This window comes from Marmota flaviventris, chromosome 6, assembly GCF_047511675.1.
Source record: "Marmota flaviventris isolate mMarFla1 chromosome 6, mMarFla1.hap1, whole genome shotgun sequence".
NCBI classification, from domain to species: Eukaryota; Metazoa; Chordata; class Mammalia; order Rodentia; family Sciuridae; genus Marmota; species Marmota flaviventris.
Genome location: NC_092503.1, coordinates 136,697,388 through 136,723,759, shown reverse-complemented (window position 1 = coordinate 136,723,759; position 26,372 = coordinate 136,697,388). Strand labels below are relative to the sequence as shown.

At 42.8% G+C, this 26,372-nt stretch overlaps 1 pseudogene; it reads left to right on the top strand.

Annotated features, from left to right (window-relative positions):
- Positions 1 to 26,372, top strand: part of LOC114107416 (serpin B9-like) — a 52,437-nt pseudogene that overhangs the window by 4,473 nt on the left and 21,592 nt on the right.

Genomic DNA, 26,372 nt, shown 5'->3' with positions numbered 1-26,372 from the left:
GGTTAGTCCCTAGTAAGTGGGATCCGCGACTAAAGCGGGGCAGTTCCTCTGTAATGAAAGAGGAAGCCTTGCATTTTATTGCAGCTGCACCGTGTACTTTCGCTTCTACTTTCGCTTTCGTTTTCTGTGTTTCTTTCGCTGTGTCAGTGTGTTTCTGCTGTCTGTACTTTTTTTGTTGTTGTGTCATGGGTGCCACATCTTCAAGTCCGCTTCTTCTGGCCCTAGATGGCCTGTTACGTTCCAAGGGACTGGAAGTGAAGCATAGTACTTTACAGAGATTTTTATAGAAGGTAGATATCGCTGCACCGTGGTTTGCATTTTCGGGCAGCCTTACTGTACCTAGTTGGGATAAACTAGGCAAAGATCTTGACTTTGCTTCTGAGCAGGGCATGTTAGAGGGTGGGGTGATACCCCTTTGGAAAATGGTCCGTGGTTGCCTTACGGATGGCAGATGTCAGGAAGCACTTGCTAAAGGACAGGAGGTTTTAGAGCGATTACATGAGGAAAAGTCGGAGACGGCAGAAAGCGAAGTGACTCGGGAGGATGGGAGTGTGCGGAGCATGACACGGGGGAGGAGACGGTTGTACCCAGATCTCAGTACGCTGCGTACACCCCCATGTGAAAGTGGGTCAGAGGAGGAGGAGGAGGAGGAGGAAGAGCTCGGGAGGCTGTCTTGTCACCCAGGGAGTTTAGCTATAGGAGAAGGGAACAAAAAGAAACAAGGGCTCAGGAAGAACGATCCCCCGGATCCACCGCCGTATGGTGGGGGCACTACGGGGAGAGCTTTCCATGCCCAAACATGGAGGGCTGTTCACGCTGAGATGGGTCTTGCTTATCCAGTTTTTCAGGATGACAACAGGGGAAGAGTCCATGAACCCTTAGATTTTAAAATTGTAAAGACCCTGGCGGAGTCTGTACGCACTTATGGGGTGGATGCCGCCTTCACACTGACTCAGGTGAAGAATTTATCTAGATACTGTATGACTCCCTCTGATTGGGCTAGCCTTGTTCGGGCTTGCGTTTCCCCGGGTAAATATCTGGACTGGAGAGCATTCGTGCTAGAGGGCGCAATAGAGCAGGCCGCCCAAAACCATGCGGCGGGACATCCCCATTGGGACAAGGATATGCTCTTAGGGCAGGGTAGATTTGCAAATCAACAGACAGGATTTCCTCTTGAGGCATATGATCAAATTAACAACATTTGCATTCGGGCATGGAAGTCGCTTCCAAATAGAGGAGAGGTGTCTGGTAATTTGACCAAGATTCTACAAGTCCCTACAGAACCCTTTTCAGATTTTGTAGCAAGGATGGTGGATGCCGCTGGAAAGATTTTTGGGGATCCTGATAGAGCCATGCCCCTTATCAAGCAATTGGTCTTTGAGCAGTGCACCAAGGAATGTAAAGCAGCAATCACTCCTTATAAAAATAAGGGCATAGAAGCATGGATGAAAGTGTGTAGAGAGATTGGAGGACCTTTAACTAATGCAGGTCTTGCAGCTGCTGTCCTTCGGATGGCAAAAGGGGGCAGTCCTGGTGCCGGAACATGCTTCCATTGTGGTCAACCTGGTCATTTCAGACGTGAATGTCCTAAAAAAGATAATTTTACTGGACCCCCTCGCGGTGGCCCTTCCAATGGCCTTCGTCAACCGGGGCTGTGTCCAAAATGTAAAAAGGGGAAGCATTGGGCAAAAGAGTGTAGATCAGTGAGGGACATCTATGGACAGCCTGTTTCAGCTGGGCCAAAAAACGGCCGAAGGGGCCCCCGACCCCAGGGCCCACAAATATATGGGGCAATGGAGAATGTCACACCCAAACCCGAGACATGGCCATCTCTACGCCATCCCATGAGACGCGGAGAGCCACTACAGGTGCCGCGGGATTGGACCTCTGTTCCACCTCCAGACTCGTATTAACACCTAAGATGGGAGTCCAATTGGTGGAAACTAAATTCAAAGGGCCTTTACCACCTGGCACTGTAGGTTTGCTAATTGGACGTGCATCCTCTATATTACAAGGTCTTCATGTCTTTCCTGGAATCATTAGTCCTGATACTGTAGGATCAGTAAAGGTTATGGTGGAAGCTCCAAGGGGTATTGTGTCCATTTCCCCAGGAGACCGGATTGCTCAATTGCTAATTCTACCCAGTCTGCATACCCGCTTTCCTGCTGATTCCTTTTCGAGGACAAGTGATGAGATTGGAGTCACTGGAGGGAATTCTGTTTATTTGTCCTTAGATATGAATGACCGTCCTACTTTAAACTTAACCATAGAAGGCAAATCAATTTTGGGGTTGCTAGATACTGGAGCAGATCGTAGTATCATAGCACAAAAGGACTGGTCAAAGGGGTGGCCGGTGCAGCTCTCAGATCAATCACTAAGAGGTTTGGGATATGCCCAAGCCCCTCAAATCAGCTGTAGACATCTATCTTGGAAGGACCCAGAAGGACACAATGGCACCTTTCAGCCTTATGTACTTGATTTACCTATCTCTTTATGGGGTCGTGATCTGATGAAAGACATGGGGTTCACTCTTAGTAATGACTATTCTCCGGTGTCTCAACAGATTATGCAAAATATGGGGTATAGGCCAGGTCTAGGACTAGGAAAACACCTACAGGGGTGTAGGCATCCTGTGCAAGGTCATCAAAAGCTTAACAGATTTGGTCTGGGTTTTTCCTAGGGGCCACTGGGGCTCAAATACCCATAACATGGCTCACCGAGGAGCCTGTTTGGGTGCCTCAGTGGCCTCTTCCCTCAGTTAAATTGGCAGCGGCCCATAATTTAATCAAAGAACAACTAAACTTGGGTCACATCCAACCTTCTACTTCTCCATGGAATACTCCCATATTTGTTATTAGGAAAAAATCAGGAAAGTGGCGCCTACTGCATGATTTACGAGCAGTTAATACTCAAATGCAACTTATGGGGCCCATTCAAAGAGGGCTACCTCTGCTCTCCTCTATTCCTCAGGGCTGGCATATTATTGCTATTGACATTAAAGACTGTTTCTTTTCTATTCCTTTGCATCCTAAAGACTCACAACGTTTTGCTTTCACCCTTCCCTCGTGTAACCACGAGGAGCCAGATCTTAGGTTTGAGTGGGTAGTGTTGCCACAGGGAATGGCTAATAGTCCCACGATGTGCCAGATGTATGTGGGGAAGGCACTCGCACCTCTCAGACATAAGTATTCCTCCATCAAGATTATTCATTATATGGATGATGTGTTATTGGCCGCTAAGTTAGAGCAGATAGTTAATGAGGCCTATAAAGACTTAGTAAAGCTGTTAGCTCAATATGGGCTACATATTGCACCTGAAAAGGTTCAAACGGGGAATTCTATTGAGTATTTAGGAGCAATAATTGGGTATGATAAACTGAAACCACAAAAAATCACCATAAGAACTCAAGATCTCCAAACTCTGAATGATTTTCAAAAACTGCTGGGAGATATTAATTGGATAAGGGGATATTTACATATTCCTAATGGTGTGCTCCAGCCTTTGTATGCTACCCTTAAGGGTGATCCAGATCTTGCTTCTCCTCGTAGCCTCACCAAAGAGGCTAGAGCGGCCCTTATAACAGTAGAAGAAGCTATACAACATGCTACTCTATGCAGGCTCCAAAGTGATAAATCTTTCCAGTTATGTGTGCTTGCCACTATGCGGCAGCCTACTGGAGTACTGTGGCAAGATGGGCCTTTACTATGGATCCACCCACATATATCCCCAGGAAAATCTTTAGAATACTATCCTGATGCTGTTGCAGCGTTAGCACTTAAAGGGATTCACCAAAGCATTCAATTTTTCGGACAATCACCTTCTTCTCTTATTATACCCTATACTAAGGCTCAACTTAATGTTTTGTGTGCTACTCTAGACAACTGGGCTATTCTATGTTGCTCGTTTCAAGGGGATATTGATAATCATTACCCTTCCCATCCATTACTCCATTTTGTTAAAGAACATCCCATCATTTTCCCTAAGGTAACTTCACCCAATCCAATTCCGGGGGCTGTTAATATTTTCACTGATGGTTCCAAGTCTGGAATGGGAGCTTATGTAATTAATGATTCTCCCCCTGTTCAGCATCAATTTGCTCCTGGTAATCCACAATGGGTTGAACTGCAAATTGTTATTGAGGTTTTTAAACAGTGTTCTTTTCCTTTTAATCTTATCTCGGACTCCATTTATGTGGTACAAGCACTCAAAGTCCTGGAGGCCGTGGGAGCTATTAGTAATGCCCATAATGTATCTGCTTACTTTAATCAGCTTCAACAACTTATCTGTAGCCGCACTGCTCCTTTTTATCCAATGCACATACGGGCTCACACTTCTCTTCCTGGTCCGTTATCACAGGGTAATGCCTGTGCGGACTCAGCCACTAGAGGCCAGTTGATATGCTTGGCTTCCTCCTTAGAGGGGGCTAAATTATTTCACCAAAATTTCCATGTTAATGCTTTAACGCTGCGCAGGCGTTTTTCCATTTCAAGAGCAGATGCTCGTCAGATAGTATTACAATGTCCCCATTGTGTCACATTTCTTCATCCCCCTACTTATGGAGTGAACCCACGGGGATTAAAACCATTGGTTGTCTGGCAAATGGATGTGACGCACATACCTGACTTTGGTAACCTCAAGTATGTACATGTTTCTGTTGATACGTGTTCTGGAGTTATTCATGCTTCTGCTTTGTCGGGAGAGAAGGCACGTAATGTTATCACTCATTGCCTAGAAGCATGGGCAGCATGGGGTGCTCCTGCATCCCTTAAGACTGATAATGGACCTGCTTATACTGGCAGACAATTTACATCCTTTTGTTCTACCATGGGAGTGCAACTTACTCATGGTCTGCCTTACAATCCTCAAGGACAAGGCATTGTTGAGCGTGCTCATCGCACCTTAAAAGAAACTTTACAAAAACAAAAAGGGGGAATAGGAGCTGAACACACTCCTAAAGAACGCCTGTCCTTAGCTCTCTTTACCATTAATTTTTTAAATTTGGATATTCATGGTCGCTCTGTGGCTGATAGACATGTGTCCCCTCAGCCCTCTGTGATTGGTTATGTTAAGTGGAAGGATGTTCTTACAGGCCAATGGAACGGCCCCGACCCCGTGCTGACATGGGCACGAGGATCTGTATGTGTTTTTCCCCAGGATCGCACGGAGCCGTTGTGGGTCCCTGAACGTCTGACAAGAAGAGTCTTGACATCAACCGACCAGCAACAAGAGATACCACAGCAACCCTGTGATGAGGATCTTCACTCTGCTACGTGCTCTGGTTCTGGTGCTGGTGCCGATGGCACAGACGACACCAATGCAGTGGTGGGCAGTGGCACGGGCTTGGCCAATGCCGATGCCGGTTCATGGTAGTTCTAGTGTCCTCCCCACTCTTTTCTCTACCTCATGTGAGATGTCTGCTCCCTGTGCCTCTCCTAGAGGGGACGTGGAGAGCATTTTTAATCAATCTCAGGTTAATCTCACAGGAGTTTTTTGTTTCAGCCTTGGAAACGCTAATTGCATTAGCCTTAAGACCAAAAATTTGACTAACTGGGAGGACCCATTGCGGTCCAATCAGGTCTCAGGGAGTATTATTAATGCTGTACTGAGCCAAGTAGTTTCGGGGAAGCAATCAGGTTCAGGGACCCCTGTAAATAGCTCTGCTTTAAACATAACTACCTTGGCTATGATCTCCAAGGTATTAATCCCAGTGCCTCCTTCTTCTAATAGTACCTACAATGCCACTCATTTCAAGGCCTCTCCTTACTGTACCCCTAATCTTGGTTTCCCCCCAACATTTACGCCTTGTCAGGATCATTCTTGGGAGAAACTTCAAGTTGCTAAGGGTTTCTCCTTTTCCCCCTCTCTTAAGAGGTATGTTTATAATTTTAACCATAGTGCCAACTCCTCTACAGGAGTAGGTTGGTCCTGGTTTCAATGGCTGATTTCCAATGAGAAGGGGGCTTCAGCTGATATTTCTGCATTGGCTCAATTGCTGGGAGCCAAAAGCTGGCTGGCTAATGTTTCTGGCACTGTTAGGAAAAGTGAACGAGGTAATAGGCTCACATCTGTTTCGCTCAACTCTTTGCTATATAATGCCACATTGCCTCCTGCAATGGTCTGCGTCCAATCCCCGTTCTTGCTCCTTTTGGCTAATAATACCTTGTCGGGGATGCTGGATTGTTCTAGTGTTACCTGTCTCTTATCTGAGTGTTGGAATGGTTCTTGGACTGTAGCAGTGGTTATGAAAATTCCAACCTTTGTCCCAATCCCAGTCACTGCGGACCCAGATAAATTCCCCATTGTTGAGCTACTTAGAGTCCGCAGAGATTTTGGAATTATGGCAGCTATAGTGACAGCTGTGGCAGTGTCTGCTGCTGCAGCAGTTACAGCTGGAGTAGCCATGGCCAGTCAAGTACAAACTGCTGCCACCATTAATCAAGTTGTTCAACAAACTTCCACCATACTTGAATCCCAAAATTCAATTAATCAACATATTTTGTCAGGGATTTTAGCTGCCAACCAAAGGATAGATTTACTCCAAGCTCAGGTAGAAGAATTGGCTGACTTGGTGCTTTTGGGTTGTGTTGACCAACGTGCACATTTATGCATAACCTCTGTCAGATTTAATGATTCCAGGAATGCCTCCCGCATCATTGGCGAATATTTGGCCGGAAATTGGTCCATGGCAGCAGAAAACTTGATCCAGTCTCAACTAACTCAGATTGCTGTTTTGAATAGTACCCGTGTTGAACCAGTGACTTTGGGTCAATTCACCGATTGGATATCTTCTGCTTTTTCCTTCTTCAAAGAGTGGGTGGGAGTAGGCATTTTTGGTGCAATGTGTTGCTTCAGTGTTATACTTTGTTTGTGGCTTCTCTGTCGCCTTAAAACTCGCCATGCACAAGAAAAGGCTATGATCATACAAGCTCTTGCAGCTTTAGAAAATGGCAACTCACCTCAAGTCTGGCTTGCGCATCTTAAACAGTAAACCTTTGTCATGGTCGTTGCACCCCAAGTTATTATAACATTGCACTGGGATCAACATGACTTTCCTTGTTATTCTCTTAGTGTTGGAAAGCCCTTGCACTCTGCCGGTCTTGCTGCCATTGCACGCAGATGGGTTTCCACACTAGTGCTTTTCTATCGCTTTAAAGTCCGTGCCTTTCTTTCAGGGTGCTGTCAACTTGTTTGTCATTAATACAGCCACAGTTCAGCCTCAGCTATCCCCCTTCGTCCACCATCGTCACGATACAGGATGCGAGGCAAGGCACTGCACTTGAGTGATCCTTGACGTGGACCTCAAGGAGAGCATGTCCTATTGCATGCGGGTTAGACGCGTCCACGCCCCGCCCCACGAAAAAAGGCGTCGGCTGATATGGCCTCGGATCTGGGGAAGGGCCCTCCTTAGGACTGAGCCATACTATGCAGCCACTTCTGCACAGTGGGATAGGACCTCTACTCTTGCCTGTATTGTTTTAATAAAACAGAAAGGGGGAACTGTGGTGAGCCGCTTCTGCCGTTTCTGCAGACTATGGTCGCCATTACGAGATGGCGCTGGCTCCGCTGTGGTATGTGACAAACAACTCCTTATCTGAGAGAGTTGGCACATGATTTTTCACCACCCTGTATACCACCCTGTGAGAAAGCTCCACGCGGCAGCTTTGCATTGGGGCTTGGGATGCTTTATTAAGGCTGGGAGGGGCATCCAGGGAGGAGAAGAGGAGAAGAAGAAAGAATAAGAAATATCAAGGGACCTGAATAAACTGCTGAGAGAAGATTCCTGAGTGTTGCGTCTTCCTTGCGGGCAAGGGGTCGCGACACCAGTGGGTGACATAGGCCAGACTAGGGGAACAAGAACAGGGGGATTAGTGACCCATCCCTGGGCAGGGAGGCGACCATATCCCCTGTCATGACCCAGTTCATACTGAATTTCTTCCCTGGGGCAGTGACTCACTGATTGGAAGGTAGGAATTCCAACAGCTAAACATGCCTAATAAAGGATTCTGGGAGTGCAGAGGCCCCAAAGTGGACATGAGAGAGGCACAGCTGTAGATCCTGGTCCTGTGATTCAGAAGTCAGCACCAGGCTAGCAACACTGAAACCTGAGGGAGAGAACTGTGTGAGAGGTGGCAGGTGAGAACTTCTCTGTGCAGGGGCTGAAGTGACAGTGGACCAAGATAGGCAAGTGTAAGAAACCTCAGGCCACCACTGGGGGAAGGGATGCCAGAGGCTGAGATGAGAAAAGAGAATCCCAAAAGGCAGTGTCATTTCTGTGTTTAGAAAAACAGCTTCTTGGGAGATCATAGGAGTCAGTTGTGCTGCTGGACCTTGCTTGGGCATGGTCGCAGAGAAGGTTAGTAGGATTCCAAGAAGACAAATGTGCTGCACAGCATCCTGGCTTCTCTGCTTACCTGTTTCCTGCCCCTGGCTGGTCCTGGCCCTCACCATAGTGGGTGTTCATGCTCCAACACCACTCCCACCTACTGGCCCTATTTTCTCACCTCTCCTCTCTCTTCAGGGAGTCACAGCATGACTTCTGCCTTACCTCTTCTCTGTGCTTTTAAAATCTCCAGAGTCCAGTTCAAAACCAGTGCACCCTTTATTTATCTGAGACTTCCCCCTAACTGATGGAGCTCTTGCTGTTTTCTGAGCATATTTGCAGGTGCTTAGAATCAGAATTCCAGGCACCTTTCCTGCAAAGAGCAGCCAGTCTTATGGATCCAACAATGGATGAGACAAGGAATTATAATAAGGAGAGATGAGTCAGGGTTGGGGAGGAGGGAGAACTAGATTAGGACATCAGAGGTCTCCTGGTGCTGAGCCTAGGAGGGAGGAGGGAGTGATTGGAGCCTGGTGACAGGCATGGAGTAGGGAGACTTTTAAGTTGGATATCACTGTTTACCAAGGCTCAGAGGTGATTAGCAGGGTCAGGGTGGGTAGAGGTGAAGGCTGTGAGAGGTGGGAGGCTGGAGCAGGGTATGGGGCCAGGCAGATGGGAAGTCATTTAGAAAGGCATTTTTGAGCTTATCCCCAGGGCCACTGGAGATTTAAGGGAGAGCTTAAAGGATCAAGATAGCACTTCCATCTTCCCTTTCAGTATTCTGTGTGTCTATCCATCTGGGGTCCTGATGGGGGAAGACCATGTTCTTAGATTCCCCATCCCACTTGGTTTTCATTTTAGTGAGCAGGGGCTAATGGTACTGGGGATCTCAGGGTCATGGACATTGGAGGCTCTGCAGAGGAGACATGTGGTCTGTACTAGGCACAGGATTACAGGGGCTGGAGAAATGGAGTGGGGTAGAATAATTTGGGAGGGGGCTGAAGGCAGGCTTGGACATGGGTTTGGGGGATCTCTGAGAAATGGGATGTTGTCAGAGAGGTTTTCCAGGATCTAAGGCCAGCCCCTGGTGAGAGAGGGTCTCACTGCATAGAGCTGCCCCATGGTGTTTACCCTTCTCTCTCTCTGTCTACAAGTAGCACCTCCTTGCTCTTGCTTTGACTAGTCATCCATTCTTCTTTCTTTGACCTGTCAATTTCTGTTCTTCTCTGCATGCTTTTCTGCTCTTCCTTTTCTTGCCAGTTTGATGTTCTACAGACACCAGCCCCTTCCTCACATGTCTAATCTACTCCCATGGCTTTCACTGGTACTCAGAAATTTTCTGAATTCACAAGAAAAATGAAAGCCAAGCAGAGACCACACACAGTGTCCTCAGCCCCATTTCACTGTGTTTCTCTGTCTTCTTTGCCCCCAGACCCTGCATCGTGGATTCTCTTTCAAAAGCAAATGGCACCTTTGCCATCCAGGTTTTGAAGATGCTGTGTCAAGACAGACCTTCACAAAATGTGTTTTTTTCTCCCCTGAGCATCTCCTCTGCCTTGGCCATGGTCCTCCTCAGGGCAAAGGGCAATACCAAGGTCCAGATGGCTCAGGTAAGCCTGCCTGTCATTGAGAAGGAGGGACTGGTCTGCAAGGAAGGAGTGGTGAGCCTGGAACATTTCAGGGAGGAGGTATAGAATGAAGGGAAGGAGACAGGTGAGGAGTTTCCTCCAGTGAGATGTTGTGTGGGTTGTTTGCAGGGGTTACTGTGTAATCCCTTTTTCATTTATAACTTTTCTTGTAAGTATTTGTTTCTTTTGTCTTAAAATTGCTGATATCTGTCTATGTTGGGTAGATATGTGTGCTTTCTTTGAAAGGATTAAGTCTTGGACTCATTGAGCATTTTGCGTTTTTCCCTAAATTCCTTAGGATTTTTTCTTGCTCTTTTCTAACATTGTGCATTGGGAATTTAGTTATATCATTATTTCCTTTGTATCATTATAATAATTAATGCTGTTTGACTATTTTTGATGAAATTATTTGGGTTGGTAATAGAATATTCATATTATTTTCTAAATTATAAGTCACATATTTAAATATAATATTAAATATTTACTTAGAATCATTCTTTAAAAGAGAAGAAACATTTTATTGTTTAACTTATTTAGAATCATCAAGGTCAGTGTGGAAACTCTCTTCAACTGCTGCTGCTGCCATGAAGGACATATGGATGTCACTCCAGATACAACCACTCCAGAGCCCCCATATTCTGCTGCAGTCTTTTCAGGGAGAGGAGCCTTCCTGTGACAACAAGATAAAAATGGACATCCTACTAAAGGCTATGGGTCATCCCTATAATGAAAACAAAATGTGGGTTGTAGAGAGAACCTGAACCATGTAAGGACGCATTGACTCATCAAGAAGTTCCTTAAACTTGTGGCCTTGGAACAGTTGTTCACTTATGGAAATCAGTCCTTTGCTCCTCCCCCAGATGAGGGATGTTTGGGCAGTGATGGTAAACTGGTCCTACAGTACTGCAAATCTCAGGCCTGGGCATGAGCCACAGAGGAAAAACAACTTGCTACTCAAAATAGCAAAAAGTTCTAATGCTTATTGTGACAAGAGACGTAACAGATATGAGCTACTCTGCATGTGTCCACTGTGACTCATGTTTATGCATGAGAAAACATCTGTGGAATGAATAGACTAACAAAAATATGAGTATGTTAATACACAAAAATTACCAAAAGATTGCCATTCCATTATGCCTGTTGCTTCTGCCTGTTACTACTGTTGTTCCAGATCTGCCTCCAAAGTTGAAAAGACTGAAACTACAAAAACCTCCATTACCAATTTCCAAAATGATTCAAATTGGTGACATAGAATTGTAATTCTGCCAATTTCTTTCATGGTAAAAATTAATTTACTAAAAGGTTTTTCCTTTTGGTTGTAAATTATTCAGGAAACTAAAATTTGTGTGAGATATAAGATATTTACTTTTTTTTTTTTTTCTGTTGAATTAACTTGTCAGACCAAGTCACATTGACCTATTAGCTGAATGCCTTATATAATCCAGCAGAGGGCAGTCCAGCTGATACAACAGGTTTGGCAATTTGATTGTACATCTTTACAAGGTGATAAGCCTTTTCTTGTTATTTTCTGGCTAATATCTACTCAAGAAAGCAGGTATGCTGACCAACTGGAAGACTGAGAAAATATATGTAGTTTAAATTTAATTATGTTGGGAAATGGAAGTCATTTTACAAATTCTAGAAAAGTTAGTTTTATAGCTTTTTTTAGTACTGTCATTTAAGATTGAGTCCCAAAGTTGTGTTGCTCTGTCATTTATTTATACAATATCAAAAGCTAGTACTGAGCAAACCTAAAGAAAAAAATAGACAGCATGTTAGTTATTTTATTGTTACATAGAGAGTTATTTCTTTAGAAATTGTTTTTAATAATTAGTTAGTAGGTTGATTTCCATGTTGTTGGTTTTATTTATAGTGTTGTTGATTTTTTATTTCCATCACTAACGTCGTTGAATATGAATTGTGTCATTTGTGTATTTCAGAGTCAATGAAACTCTTCTTGTGACGTAATATGACTTTTATTGAAATATAAATATCATATAATACATATATTATATCTCTCTCTAGGATACTGTTTAAGAACTTATTTATTCTTATCAATCATAGTGCTCATTTTATACTTTCATTTCCTTTCAAATATTATGATGATTGCATTCCTGTCCAAATTTTTCTTGGACTTTTAGTTTTTTGAACTGCATCTTCTTTGTAAATAAATAGAGGCAAGTTATTTTAGTATTTTGAACTGCATCTTTTTGCACATAAATAGAGGCAAGTTTTTCTCTACTTCTGACTAATTTATGGTGTGTGTGGGATGCAGGATTTAAGAATAGTCCCTTTTCTGAATCTCTCTTGCCCATTGTACTTTTTTTCTATCATTCATCTTTAAACTATGCAGAGAGCTCTGTGCAGGTGCAAAACCTGTATCTTTTACTCAGCAGGCTCCTGGCCCCTCTCTCCACCTATCCCACCAGTGACACTTCTGAATTAGAATCAACTTCCTCTCAAAGGATAAATTTATGCAGTATTTGATAAGAAAAAAAAATGCTTACAAATTCTTTTGGAGACCAAGATCCAACTTGAGAGAATTTTGTTGCTTTCCTTCATAAGCAATGTCTTTAAACACAGAGGAAGACATCCCTAGGGCTTCCAGATGCTTCTCAATCAAGTGAACAACCCTGGTTCAAAGTATTTGCTTACAATAGCCAACAGGCTCTTTGGAGAGAAGACCTATGATTTCCTCTCATCAAGTTGAGTCAACAGAACAATAAAAGTGGTATTTAAAATACCTGGAAATATACAACCCAGAAGAGAGACCCTAGAGACCAGACAGGATAACACATTTGGGAGCTGTGGCAAGAGGATGGGGAGTTAGAGGCCATCTTGGGAAACCTAGTGACACCCTTGTCTCAAAAAAAAAAAATGGAAAACTGCCTTGGGACATAGCTCAGTGGTACAGTATTTGCCTAGCTTGCTCAAGGCCCTGAGCTCAATCCCCAGTACTGAGAAATCAAGCAAAAAATAAATAAATAAATAAATAAATAAAAAGAACAATATTCTAGAGAACTTGAGAAACTCACAGTAAACTATTTTTGGTAAAGACCCCAATTCTACAATCATAACTTATATTATTTCAATTTAGGCAATGTTTCAAATTTCATTTATTATCTCTGGTTTTTCAAGGCTTAAAAAATATATCCTAACAAACTAAAATGTTTCACCATCAAGTAGCTTAAGATTTTATCATGTTTTTAATTTTAAGAATAGCCTAAAGCTAGCATTCAGAATGCTTTGAAGCTCACTGTCATTTTATTGAGCAACCTGGCCACCTGAATTATTTCTCTCCAAAGACATTTAAGGAGTCCTGTCTTCAGATCTACCACTCAGAGCTAGAACTGCTGTCCTTTGTCAAAGATACAGAGAAGTCCAGGGAGCATATAAATACTTGGGTCTCAAAGAGACAAAAGGTCAGGATTATAAGTTATTTCACTCTCCTCCCACCCCACCTCTGTTCTCTTTGCTTCTCTCCTCTACCTCTCCTCCTCACTGCTAATGTCACTGGTGTTGCAGAACCATCAGAGCAAGGTTGCCTGGCTGAGCCTCTTGGTGCCTGTGAACCTTAGTGTCTCACAGAAGATCTGATCAATGCTCAGGTTTTCAAAACCAGACAATTAATACTGTCTGTTTTTCCCAGGGCTAGAATGGCTGATGCAAGTGTCAACAGAAACTCATAGGTCAGATTTCCCATGTAATACTTTACATGTCACTGGCCTGTATTGTTCACACAGCAGGTGACTGTCTTCTATGGGAACAGATCAATGGCCAGATCTTCCCAAGTCATGCCCTTGGCCCTCTTCTTCCTGGGGTCAGTTTGTACTTCATTTCTCCCACTTTTACATGTTAATATGACTTCTCCTACTTTTTCTTTCCTATCTCTCACTTAAGTGCCCTTCATCAGACTTGAGAAGCCTAGATTTGATTAGTCAACTACAGAGCCTCTCTCAGGGCTGATCCATTCCACAGATTGAAAACATGCTGCTTGTGAGGTTTAAACATACTCATTTCTGTTTTAGAGTGTGACAAGTTCTAACATTGGTCCTCAAGATCAATAATGGTTTGATGTTTGAACTATCCAGGCATTTACACACCAACAGGAACATATTTTAGCTAACATATGAGATAGTAAAAAAAAATACAGATACTTCTTTCCAGTATTTCCTCTTGGAAACTTTTATTTTTATGCCCTCAAGGGACAGCTAATTGGCAGGGATGCTCTTAGTTCCTTGGAAACATACCACTTGATATACAGGGAAAGAAGTACATACCTTCACCTACCCTAATCATTATCTGTTCCAGGGATTCCAGGTGCCAGGAGGGTGCAATCATAAAATCTCTTCTGTAGTTTCCAGAAACTCCTCCTATGTCTCTGATCTGGAGCTATTCAATTCTGGCTGCCTCAGGAATGTTGCCAGGTAGCTGTACAATGTTAGAACTGTAGCTGTACAATGTTAGGCCCTGACCAAAGGGCCTTAGACCTGAAGCTGCTCTTAACCACAGCAGGTAGTGTCAGCTTCTACCCAGCCCCTCTCTCCTTTGCTGCTTGTCTTTTTTTCTAACCTTGTGTCAAGCTTCAGCTTTGTCCCAACCTGCTTTCCTCCAGTGACTTTGAAGTCTTTCACCATCATCAACTTGGTGGCTATTCCAGTGTCTGTCATCATGAATAACACTCATAGCTGGGATTTTTGACTTTTATACCTATCATCCAAACTCAGCACATTTGAAAACAGAATGTTTGGATCTCCAAGACTTCGTGTCATGATTATTCACCATGGATTCAGAAGAACCAACTGAGAGAGTTTGTGCTTGTCTTGGAAGGTAAAATTCCAGAGTAACTACCAGTGAACTCGATTGATGAGCAGGTCAGGCTTATTCTTGTCAATGCCATCTACTTCCAAGGAATGTGGGACAAGCCTTTTGACAACTCATGCATGGAAGAAATGGCTTTCAAATAAACCAGGTAGGGAGAGACTTTCAAAAATTATGCTTGTCTGATGAAGAAATTGAGTAGAAAATTTAACTTTGCAAAGGTATAAGTGTTTAATAATAATTTAAAACTTATTATCTCTTTTAATGAATTATAAACTCATTGAAAAAATGATGCAAATAAATAATACTTGCTATCTATTGTGTTTTACATCCTATTAGCACTCTAACTGCCTCTGATGAACTCTCATACATGTAATGGTTAAATCTCATTCTGGACACAAATATCTTCCTATAAACACAAGTTGCTTACATAGAAAGCAAATGAAGATATATATATATATATATATATATATATATATATATATATATATATATATATATATGTCAGACACAAGGCAGGGTGCAAACAGGGAGTGTGAAAACACACTTCCTGAATCAGAATTTAGGGACTGCTTCAAACATCAAACCAGTGTGGCTCAATGATATAGTGGTCTCTTAGTGCATGCAAGTCTCTAGGTTCAATCCACAGGACTACATATAAATAAATAAATAAAATAAAGATATTGTGTCCAACTACAATTAAAAATATATTTAAAAAAAAATCTCACATTTGAATTATTGTTAATCATAACTAATTATTGATTCAGCATTCACCGCGTTGTATCATTAAACATGAGTAGCAAAGGCCCTAGTCAACTGTGAGCTATAATTTTAATTAAAACAGATATTATAATATTTACTAAATTCTCTAATCCCTTAAAATACAATGTAATACAATAAGGAAGCTTGTATGTATTAAACTCCCCTCTTCTTTATAAGGCATGTTTCAGATAACTATTTATTAATTTCTAACAGTGCTGGACTACAGAAAAGTTGAGAGTTTTCTTTCTCCTTTTCATACTGTTATAAATGCTGTGCTCATGTGGTCGTTCTTCTCAGGAGGAGGAAAGGCCAGTTCAGATGATGTGGCCGGAAGCCAATTTTAACTTCATCTACAACAGTGAGGCCCAGACAAAGGTGGTGGAACTGCTCTATGCTGTCAAGATGCTGAGCATGATCATCCTGCTTCCAGAAGAGCACATGGACCTCAGTGTGGTGAGTCAGGAGGGGCTGCATACCTTTGAATTCAGAATTTTGGTGGGAAGAATCAGGTATACCCCATGCCCTTTCTTTCACAGTATCTCCAACCCAAAGCCCAAATGGCCCATTCCTGTCCTCCTTGTTTCCTTGTGGTATGATCCTTATTGCAAGAGAGTCAACTGTCCTCTCAAGGGTGGCAGTGCACTGTGATGACCTAAAGGGTCTCTGTGAGCAGAGCAGCTCCCATGGGCTTTCCCTCTCTCTAGGTCCCTACCTGTGATGATGAGTTTCCACAAACAGTGCCTCATTACACCTTAGGCCTCCTGGAATGACTCACACTGAGAGACCTTCCTTTTTCCAGTCTCTTTTGCTTGCCAGCAATGGTTCATTGTGTTAAAACTTAAAGCCTCCTTCAAACCAATAAATACAATTAGAAAAGCATCATTGACCTGTCTAGATGACTTTCACAATAAACATGGTTTGCTAGTGGATGGATAAGGAGGGGCAGCCACAGTCTTCCTGCAGGGAAATCACATATGGGATAGCACATGGGGTGGTTGACAAGTCAGAGCCCTCACAAGCTTCTGGGCAGCTGAAGGAGTTGCCCATACTGTGTGGACAGTCAACATGGAGTGTTCAAGGAAATGTCTGTGTTTCCATAGATACATGCCATAGTCTGAATATGAACCTGTGATTCTGGTCTTTCAGGTGGAAAATAACCTTACTTTTGAGAAATTCATAGCCTGGACCAAGGCAGCCTCTTTGCAGAATATTGAATTAGAAGTTCTCCTTCTGAGATTTAAACTGCAGGGGGATTATGACATGGAGTCTGTGCTTCAGCATTTGGGAATGGTTGATGCCTTCCAACAGGGCCAGGCTGATTTCTCTGCAATATCAACTGAGACAGACCTATGTCTATCCAAAGTTCTGCACAAAAGTGTGGTGGAGGTGAATGAAGAAGGCACTGAGGCTGCAGCAGCTGACATAGACGAAGAGTTTGACTGCACATCATGTTCACCAACATTCTGTGCTGACCATCCCTTCCTTTTCTTCATCAGGCATAACAGAACCAACACTCTTCTGTTCTGTGGCAGGTTCACATGTCCCTAAGGGTTGTACTTCCCCACCATGGAGAATTTCCATCTTTCCATGTCCCCCAATTCCCTCTACAGTTCACAAGGATGAGCCTTTAGGTGAACACCAAGTAGAAAAATGAGGGCAGGGTCCTAAGCCTTCTGAACCACTTGCCACTGTGATCTCATGATGCACCACACTGAGCTGTCCCCATACTTCCCACTCATTTGTACCATAGAACTAGGTCATGGCCAATAATTCCCTGTTGTACTTAGGATGTCCTATTCCCTGTTGTACTTAGGGTGTGTGCAGTATAGAGGCCATATGATAGCTTGCAAACTTTCCCTTAGATGGCCCCAAACACATTTCCCACTCATTCCACATGCAATTCCTGCTTTCCTGGAACTTCAAACTTGTCACACACCTGCCTTAGCCTAAATGCCTCAATAATAATAAATGTTGGTATATACTGTTACTACCATTCTAGTTTAAAGAGAAAACAATTTTAGTCTGGAGGTGAGTTTCAATGGTAGAGCGCTTGACTAGCACATGTGAGGCACTGGGTTAGACCCTCAACACCACATAAAAAATAAAGTAAATAAAATAAAGATATTATGTTCATCTATAACTAAAAGAAAAAAAAACCTTTAATGCACATTTTAATTTTGTCTATCATTGCCATTCACCATTCACCATTCACCATATATGTTCTTCATTGCAATAGATACTAGGAACACAAGGAGATAGAGTCACGGTCCTTTGACACATGCTCTTTAATGTGTGTTCCCAACTGGATTTGTTTATGACAATCAGATTTGACAGTTGAATATCTTTGAACTACCATGTAGCCCCCTTGCAGCTAGGATACCTTGCCTGTGCATTTCTCTACCTCCAACCCAAACAGTTAAATGCCATTAGCCCTTAAAGTTCTGTTCAAATGTCATCTTCTTCAAGACATTTTCCCATTTTTCATAACCAGATGTAAATCTTTGAACTTTCACAATAACTGCCCATGATAGTTTCATTGCATATTTATTAATTATTTTTATTATTAGTCTTTTGACTAGGCCTTAAAGTCTTTAAGATTTGTGATTATATTCTACATGATATAGTGCAGTAATAAATAATTTGATCATATGTAGTATGGATGCAACTAAATACAGAATAGTAACTTTGCCCATTGCTAATAAAACAAAGAGACTGCATATAGGCAGAAACAAGTCAGTCATTAGCTTTACAATTTTCCTAGAAATGATCTATAAATGCATTTTCCACTGGCTACTTACCATAAAATGTAAAGAGGGAGTTAAAGAAAAATTTCTTTGTTGGTTCCTATCATATGAAAGATGTTATATTCTATTTTAGCAGGGCCACTATATGTAAAATAAGGAAATTAAATGTTATTACAAAAATGAAGGAGTTATGAGATTCTGGTTAAAGAGGGTACTAAATGAGAATAACAAATATGTAAAAAATCTAAAACAAAAAAAAAGTTGTTATTAAAGCACTCTAGGTGCATTGTAAGTATATAGGGTTTTATTCCCATGCATATTTTTAAACAATGGAAGTGTTAAAAATTAGGGTCAAGTGTGTTAGACTAAATTATATTATTGAATAGGCTGCATGGAATAAAAGTGTATTATATTTATCATAGAGAAGCATAGTTTGCATCATATTATGGCAGGTTATACTCAATGAAAACCTTTCAAAGTCCCTTTATTTTTGAATATCCTGTAAACAACTAGACCACCAGAGCATGATTGTACAACAGTAAATGTTCCCTTGAATAAAACTGAAGAGGCATTTTGGAAAATAATTTTTAAAAGGAAAAGAAAATGTAGAAAGGTACTTAGAGTTCTTACTTTCTAAGTACAGAATCTCCTACCCAATTCAAGGCATCTTAAACTTCATCAAGAAAATAAGTTTTGTAGTGCTGTTAAATCTATCATTATGAATAAAACTGGTGCAAATTGGTCAAATGGAGTCAACAGACACATGAGAATTTTGGGAACATCCCATATCCAAATACAACAGTCATATGAATAGATGACCCTGGCTTGATTCAGTTTCTCGTGAATGTAATTTTTCTCAATTCTCATTTTATAAGTCAGTAAGTATATATTACCATATTATTCTCTCATAAGTAGAATTTATTATAAGTAGACATCTCATAAATGTCTAATTTAAATTTGTTGGTATCATTAAATTCAGAATGTGTAAAATTAGCCAGAAGCAGTGGCTCACACCTGTAATCCCAGTGGCTCCAAAAAATGAGGCAGGAGGATTTGAGTTCAAAGTCAGCCATAGCAAAGGGAAGACACTAAGCTACTCAGTGAAATCCTGTTTCAAATACAACAGTAGGGCTAGAGATGTGGCTCAGCGGCCAAGTGCCATTGAGTTCACTCCCTGGTACCGCCCCTCCAAATAAATAAATAAGTTAATAAAATGTCTAAAATTATTAATATTTTTCCCAGATTGCTGGCCATTTAGGATTATGTTTATCTCTGTTAGGTGTTTAAGATGCAATGTTCATTGCTTTCTGTTTTAAATACTGAAAAAACGAACAAGGCTTGTCATCAGAGAAAATGCCCGTTTATTGAGGAACAGCTCTGTATATTTAGAGATCCAGGGATTGTTTGACAGTTAAGACAGTTTAATGGTTGAATGGTTTGTCAGTTGGCATGCAGTGCTTTCTGATTGGTGGGTAAGGATCATGTGAGCCAGTGGGCTGGTCTGATTGGTGGGTAAGGATCATGTGAGCTAGCAGGGTTAGTCTGATTGGTGGGTTAGGATCATGTGAGCCAGCAGGGCTAGTCTGATTGGTGGGTAAAGCTCTGTAGGGCGGCTGATCGAGCCACTTGATCAGCCTTGGAATTCCCCATAGTAGTAAGGGAGGAGTCAGTTTGATGGATCTTGCAATGGATTATTCCCAGTTGCAAAGGCAGCCTGGAGGCTTGTAATAGGCCAGAAATAAGTGTGGAATTAATGACTGCCATCCCTCTGGTGGTCAATAGCCCCCTTTCTTTCTAAGTGCTTATGTGGGAGATCAGGATATGAAAGACATATTTGGAATCTGTATATAGGGAGAGGGTTTTTCCCTCCACTAGCTCGCATGCCCTTGTGACAGCTATGAGTTCAGCTTGTGGTGGTATTGGGTGGGAGAGGTTTTGCCTTTATGATGGATGAGAGGGAAACAACAGCATACCCTGCCACTTTAACCCCTTTGTATATAAAGGAGCTACCATCTGAGGACCAGACGAGGTCCAAAGAGGGCAGAGGTCCCTCAGAAATGGTGGTAGGGCAGGGTAAAATCGTCTCTAATATTTCCAGGCATTTGTGGAAAGGATCTTGTGAGGGAGAAGATGGGAGGAGGGAGGTTTAATGGAGAGCAGGACTTAAAAGAGATGGAGGGATTTTCAAGGAATGAGACAAGGAGGGGTAGAACCCTGGAAGGAGGAAGTGACTGTAGCCCCTTGTAAGTGAGGAAATGCTTTAGATGGTGAGGAGATGAGATGGTTAGTGGGGAGCCAAAGGTAAGCTTGTGTGCTTCTTTCTGGAGGTCATGGGCCACTGCTAGGGCTCTGAGGCATGGGGGCCAGCCCCTGATGGTGGGGTCGAGCTGTTTGGATAGGTAGGCCACTGATGCAAATGTGAGGCCATATTGTGACCCAGAATGCCCAGACTTTGTCCCTGTTTCTCATGTACATAGAGGGTGAAGGGTTGGGAGAGGTCGGGGAGATACAGGGTGGGTGCCTGGAGGAGGGTCTTTTTAAAGGGCTTCTCTACCACTGAGAGTAGGGGTTCATCTTGGAGGCCCTTGGCCAGATTATATAGCAGCCTGATGAGGAGGGATAAATTCCCTTAGAATGGAGGGATAGGAATCCAGGCCCTGAAGTACTCAGCCAAACTCAAAAAGGAGAGTATGTCATCTTTGGTTTTTGGTGTAGGTATAGAAACAATAAGCTGTTTTCTGTCTACTGTAATGGCCTTTTTCCCTTGAAAGATATGTGACCTCTTTACATGCTATTTGTGCCTTTTGTGTAGAGGCCTGATATCCCTTTAAGGCCAAGAAAGTAGGAGAACTGTGTCATATGTTGAGCATCCTTTGGATGGGCTAGACGAATTTGTAGAGATTTGCAAGAGATGCAGAGAGCAGGATTGGATTGGAGCAAGAAGAAAGCCTGGACATAAGTGATCTCTACCCATTTTTTTTAATTGTAGAGATCCCTTAGAATGGAGAGATCCAGGGACCCAAAAAGGGTCCATCTGCTTTGGTTGTCTAAGGGATAAGTGGGCCAGGTATGGGTGTTATATTTGATATAAGAGGGATTGTAGGGGAGAGTCGACCGGCAGAGAGGACACATTACCCATGTAAGGAGGAGGGAAGAGGATACAGAGAAGGAGGAAACTGATTTATTGGCAAAAGGCGCATCCCTGCTAGAGCCAAAAAATCAGGAGTGCCTAAGTGGCAGGTTCGAACTGCAGAGATTGGTCGTCACTGAATCCTGGCAGTCGAACATCTCATCCTGGATGGAGCCAGAGCCATGGGAGACCTTGGCCAAGGCTTTTTGGGACCCCTCCTGGAGAGGCCAGATACTCCCAGGACCAGAAAGAGGGGAGAGGCAGGGCAAGAGAGAGGAAGGGGAGGGTAAGTGTCTCTCTAGCGGCCGAGTGTTGAAGGTGAGAGGACTGGGACTTTCGAATCTGCCCAAGGAAGGAGTCCCTTAGAGCCACGGTAGCCTTAAAGCTGTGGTGGGATGCTTTCCTCCCTGCAGGTAGGCAAAGAGATTTGCTGGACAATAATCAACATATTGCAAGAGGGGGATTCGGGGCACTGGGGGTGAAAAGATTGGAGATCAGAGGCCAAGGTTTATCCAAAAAGGTGTGAACTATTTTGAAATCCCTGAGGAAGGACAGTCCAGGTTAGTTGTTGAGAATGTCTGGTGGTGGAATCTGTCCAGGTAAAGGCAAAAAGATCTTGTGATTCAGGGGCAAGGAGAATGGAGAAAAAAGCATCCTTTAAATCTATGACTGAGAAGTGGGTGGCAGTGTGGGGGATCTGAGACAGCAGGTTGGGAACCAAAGGATGTATGGGCCTAATGGAGGTATTGATGAGTCGTAGGCCCTGAACTAAGCAATAGGACCTGTTGGGCTTTTCTACCGCGAGTATGGGAATATTGTAAGGGGAATGAGAAGGATGGAGGTACCCCTTGCTAAGAAGGTCCTGAATAATAGGTTGTAGGCCCAGAAGAGCTTTTCTGGACAAGCAGTATTGAGCCTGATTGGGGAAGGTGTTAGGATCTTTGAGATAAATGTTAACTGGTGGGCAGGAAATGGTGGAGGGGGTGTGGGTATCCCATACAATCGGGTCAACCAGGTTCATAGGGAAAGGGTCCTTTTTAGTATGGTGCTTCATGTCAGCCTCACAAGTGGAGCAGAATGGCCAGTCTTCTGCCAAAAGGGCCAGAAAAGATGAACAGGCAAATTTTGGGGCCTGACTGATGCCAGGAGCCCGGATGTTGATTGTTGTATTGAATTTAGAGAGAATATCTCGGTTGAGCAAAGAAACTGTACTGGGGCATAAGTAGGAACGTCTGAGAGAATGGGAAGTTGTCTATGGAACAGAGTAATAGGGGAGTCTTTTTTGGTTAGATGGTCTTTCCTCCTACCCTGACAATAGGAGAGGTGGATGGCACTGTTTGCCCCAGAATTCTGTCAGGACTGAGAAGGTAGCCCGGTATCAAGGAGAAAGTCAACCTTGCGCCTATCCACCTGAATCCACACCCTGGGTTCCTGTCTATTGATGGTTACAGCCAGGGACAAGGACCCAAGGCCATCAATTGATTGCCATGCCCAGAAGGTCGGAGGGTTCCCTGGCCATAGACTTCCTACAGGATCTAGGACAGTCAGAGCCCTAATGACCTTGTTGTTGACATTTAGGGCATGGGGTACATGGAGTGCATGGTTCAGGGCTTGCCCTGTCCCAATGTCCCTCCTTGCCACACTTGAAGCAGGCACCCGGGGGGGGGGGGGTTAGTGATGGGCGGCGACCTGAGGAAGCATCCTGCAGGACCTGGGTGAGCATCTGAAATTTCTCAGTCTGGGGGTGGCAGGAACTTGTTTGAGCTTTTTTAGTTTGGCCCGGATGTCGGGGTAGCTCTACGAGAGGAAAAATGTCATAAGGACATGACGGCCATCTGGGGTTTCACGATCTAGGTTACTGCTGAAGGGCTTTCATAAGCCGATCCAGAAATTCCGATGGGGTCTCTTGTAATTTTTGGAAATTGATGGCCTTACATAATGCTTTTTTGAGCCCAGCAATAATACATGCAGAGAATCAGTCCCTACTCTGTATGCCAGCTTGTATATTATAATCCCAGTCGGGAGTTTGATCTGGGGCAGCAAGTGGCCCCAGAGGGGGATTGGGATTAACTCAGTGAGTTTCATCCGCATGGGCTCTGGCAAGTTCCCAGACTCTGGTACGTTCCTCAAGAAGGAAAGTATTAGCCAATGACATATAAGTGAGGCTATAAGCCTGGAGGACCCACTGAAACTCTCTTCTGTGGTGAATGAGCCCAACCTTCACTTGAGTTGCGTGATGTCATTCATAGAGAACGGGACATGTACCCAGATAATGCCCTCAGGTCCAGCAACCTCTCTTAAGGGGGCCATGGTTTCTGGGACTAGGGAGCGGGACCTAGTTTGAGGGGACTAAAGGTGTCAGCCGAGTTAGGAGGAGCACCTGAGAAGCTGGACAGAGTCGACGGGGGAGGTCGGTAGGAAGGGGGTTCATCTGCCAGATAGGTCGGGGTGAGAATGAAGAAGAGAGAAAGCCTCAACATAGGTGATCTCCTTCCACTATTTCGAGTGCTCGCAGAAGTTAAACAGATCTCTGAGAATTGCAGAATCTAGGGATCCTCCTAGGGGCCATTGTCTTTGATTATCTAATTGATAGTAAGGCCAATCTTGTGTGCAGAATTTAATAAGGGGCAGTCTGCAGGGAGGGAAGAAGAGGCCCCCATAGGTCAGGAGAGGGACAAGGGTGGTTGAGAGAGAGAGAGAGAGAGAGAGAGAGAGAGAGGAAGGAGTACCTGCTCTTCCACCCTTCAGTACTTCTTGCTCATGAACCAGGCTCCAGAGAGTCCACCGTGACCATGAAGGTCGTGGTGGGGTGCGTTCTCTCCTCCAGGTTGGGTGTCAGAGGTTTGCCGGATGATCACAGTCAAAGCCCTTGTGTAGCCCGACTGAAGTTGGATACCCCATAGAGGAACTCACCTATTGAAGAGCCAGTGTTGTGTGAGTAGTAGCAGTGCTTGAAAAAGTGGAGGAGGATGGCAAGCCTTGAGAGAGGGGGCCCTCGAGCAGTGACGCATTCCCCCTGCCGGGTTTTGGCACCAATGAAAGAATGAACAAGGCTTGTCATCAGAGAAAATGCCTGTTTATTGAGGAACAGCTCTGCATATTTATAGAGCCGGGGGTGGTTTGACAGTTATGACAGTTTAATGGTTGAAAGGTTTGTCAGTTGGCATGGGGTGCTTTCTGATTGGTGGGTAAGGATCATGTGAGCCAGCAGGGTTAGTCTGATTGGTGGGTAAGGATCATGTGACTATTGGGAGGCTCTTCTTGGGGGATGGGGAAGTTAGTCTTTGGAGCCGGGGCAATGCCAACAAATACAATATCAACTTTTAGGTATAACAAAGAAATAATTTCTTAACTATGCTGGTCTGATATCTTGGTTTTCATGAGTAATTAAAAAAATAGGCAAATTAGGTAAATATGAGAAGGTAAAAGTTTATAAATGGAGACAAAACATCTGAATCATTTATATATATCAACAATGACAAATCAATTGCTAAATGTAAATTCAAGTAGTCTTAGCTTCCTGATAATAATATCTATTAAATATATGTTTATAAATGATTGATATATAGGAAAACAACTTACTTTTGCTCTTTCCTGGATATTTACTTAAAAAATAAGGCTTTACCAAGTACAGTGACACCTGCCTGTAATAAAAGTGGCTAGGGAAGCTGAGGCAGAAGGATTGCAAGTTCAAAGCCAGCCTCAGCAATTTAGCAAGGACCTAAGCAACTTCCTAAGACCTTCTCTCTAAATAAAATATAAAAAGGGCTGGGATTAGTGGCTAGTGGTTGAGTGTCCCTGGGTTCAATAAAAAGGGGCTTTTAAGAGTTAATGTTTGAATTAACATCTGCAATTCTATACAGAAAGAAAGAGAAAGAGAGAAAGACCTACACCCTTAACGTGCATTTTGATGACAATACGGAAAAATGTGGTATTGTATCTTATTAAAAAATAGGAATTTCTCTAAATTTTAAAGATTTATATGGTTTGTTTCAACCTGTAAATTTAAATTTAAGAGAGAAAAAAGACAGAACAAGTTTTTCTCTTATTTCAAACAAAATGTTGAGGGGAAAAATACAAAGAAAGTTAAAAGGATGAGGATATATCTTTTAGAAAGTGCTTATGAATGAGGAAAGATTTTGTATATAAATTATGATGTTTGTCCTAAAGTAAAATGACTGGATTATTTCAAAATAGGAAAAAAAATAGGCCAAAAGCTCAAAAGCTAAAAGTTTAAATAAGTTGCAGATAGTCTAAGCAGGTTGCAGGTCTGTGAAGGACAAATGTTCTAAAAGGAAATGTATGTGTAATTATGCTGGCTATAACTAAGAGGAATTATTTGCAGTGTTTTCAAAACTGATAATTTAATCCTCGGGATAAAAAAACAGAATCTAGGTTTCTATGTGGCTTTGTTAGTTTGTTTCTTTGTTTCATTTTGTTTTGTGCTTTTACCAGGGTTTTTGATCTCAAGTACACTTAAGCACTGAGCCACATGCCCAGCCCACATTAACCTTCATGCTATATAAAGAACTCAAAAAACATTTAACACCAAAAAAACAAATAACCCCATCAATAAATCGTCTAAGGAACTGAACAGACATTTCACAGAAGAAATATAGTTGATCAGCAAATATATGCAAAAATGTTCAACATTTCTAGCAATTAGAGAAATGAAAATCAAAACTATTTCATCTCATTCCAGTCAGAATAGCAATTATGAAGGACACAAGCAAAAATAAATGTTGGCAAGGATGTGGGGGAAAAGGTACACATTGTTTATGGGACTGCAAATTGGTACATCCATTATGGAAAGCCAAATAGATATTCCTCAAAAAACTTAGAATGCAACCATTATTTGACCCAGCAATTGTACTCCTCAGTTTATACCTAAAAGGCTTAAGATCAGCATATTACAGTGATGCAGTCACATCAAGGTTTACAGCAGCTCAATTCTTAATAGCTAAATT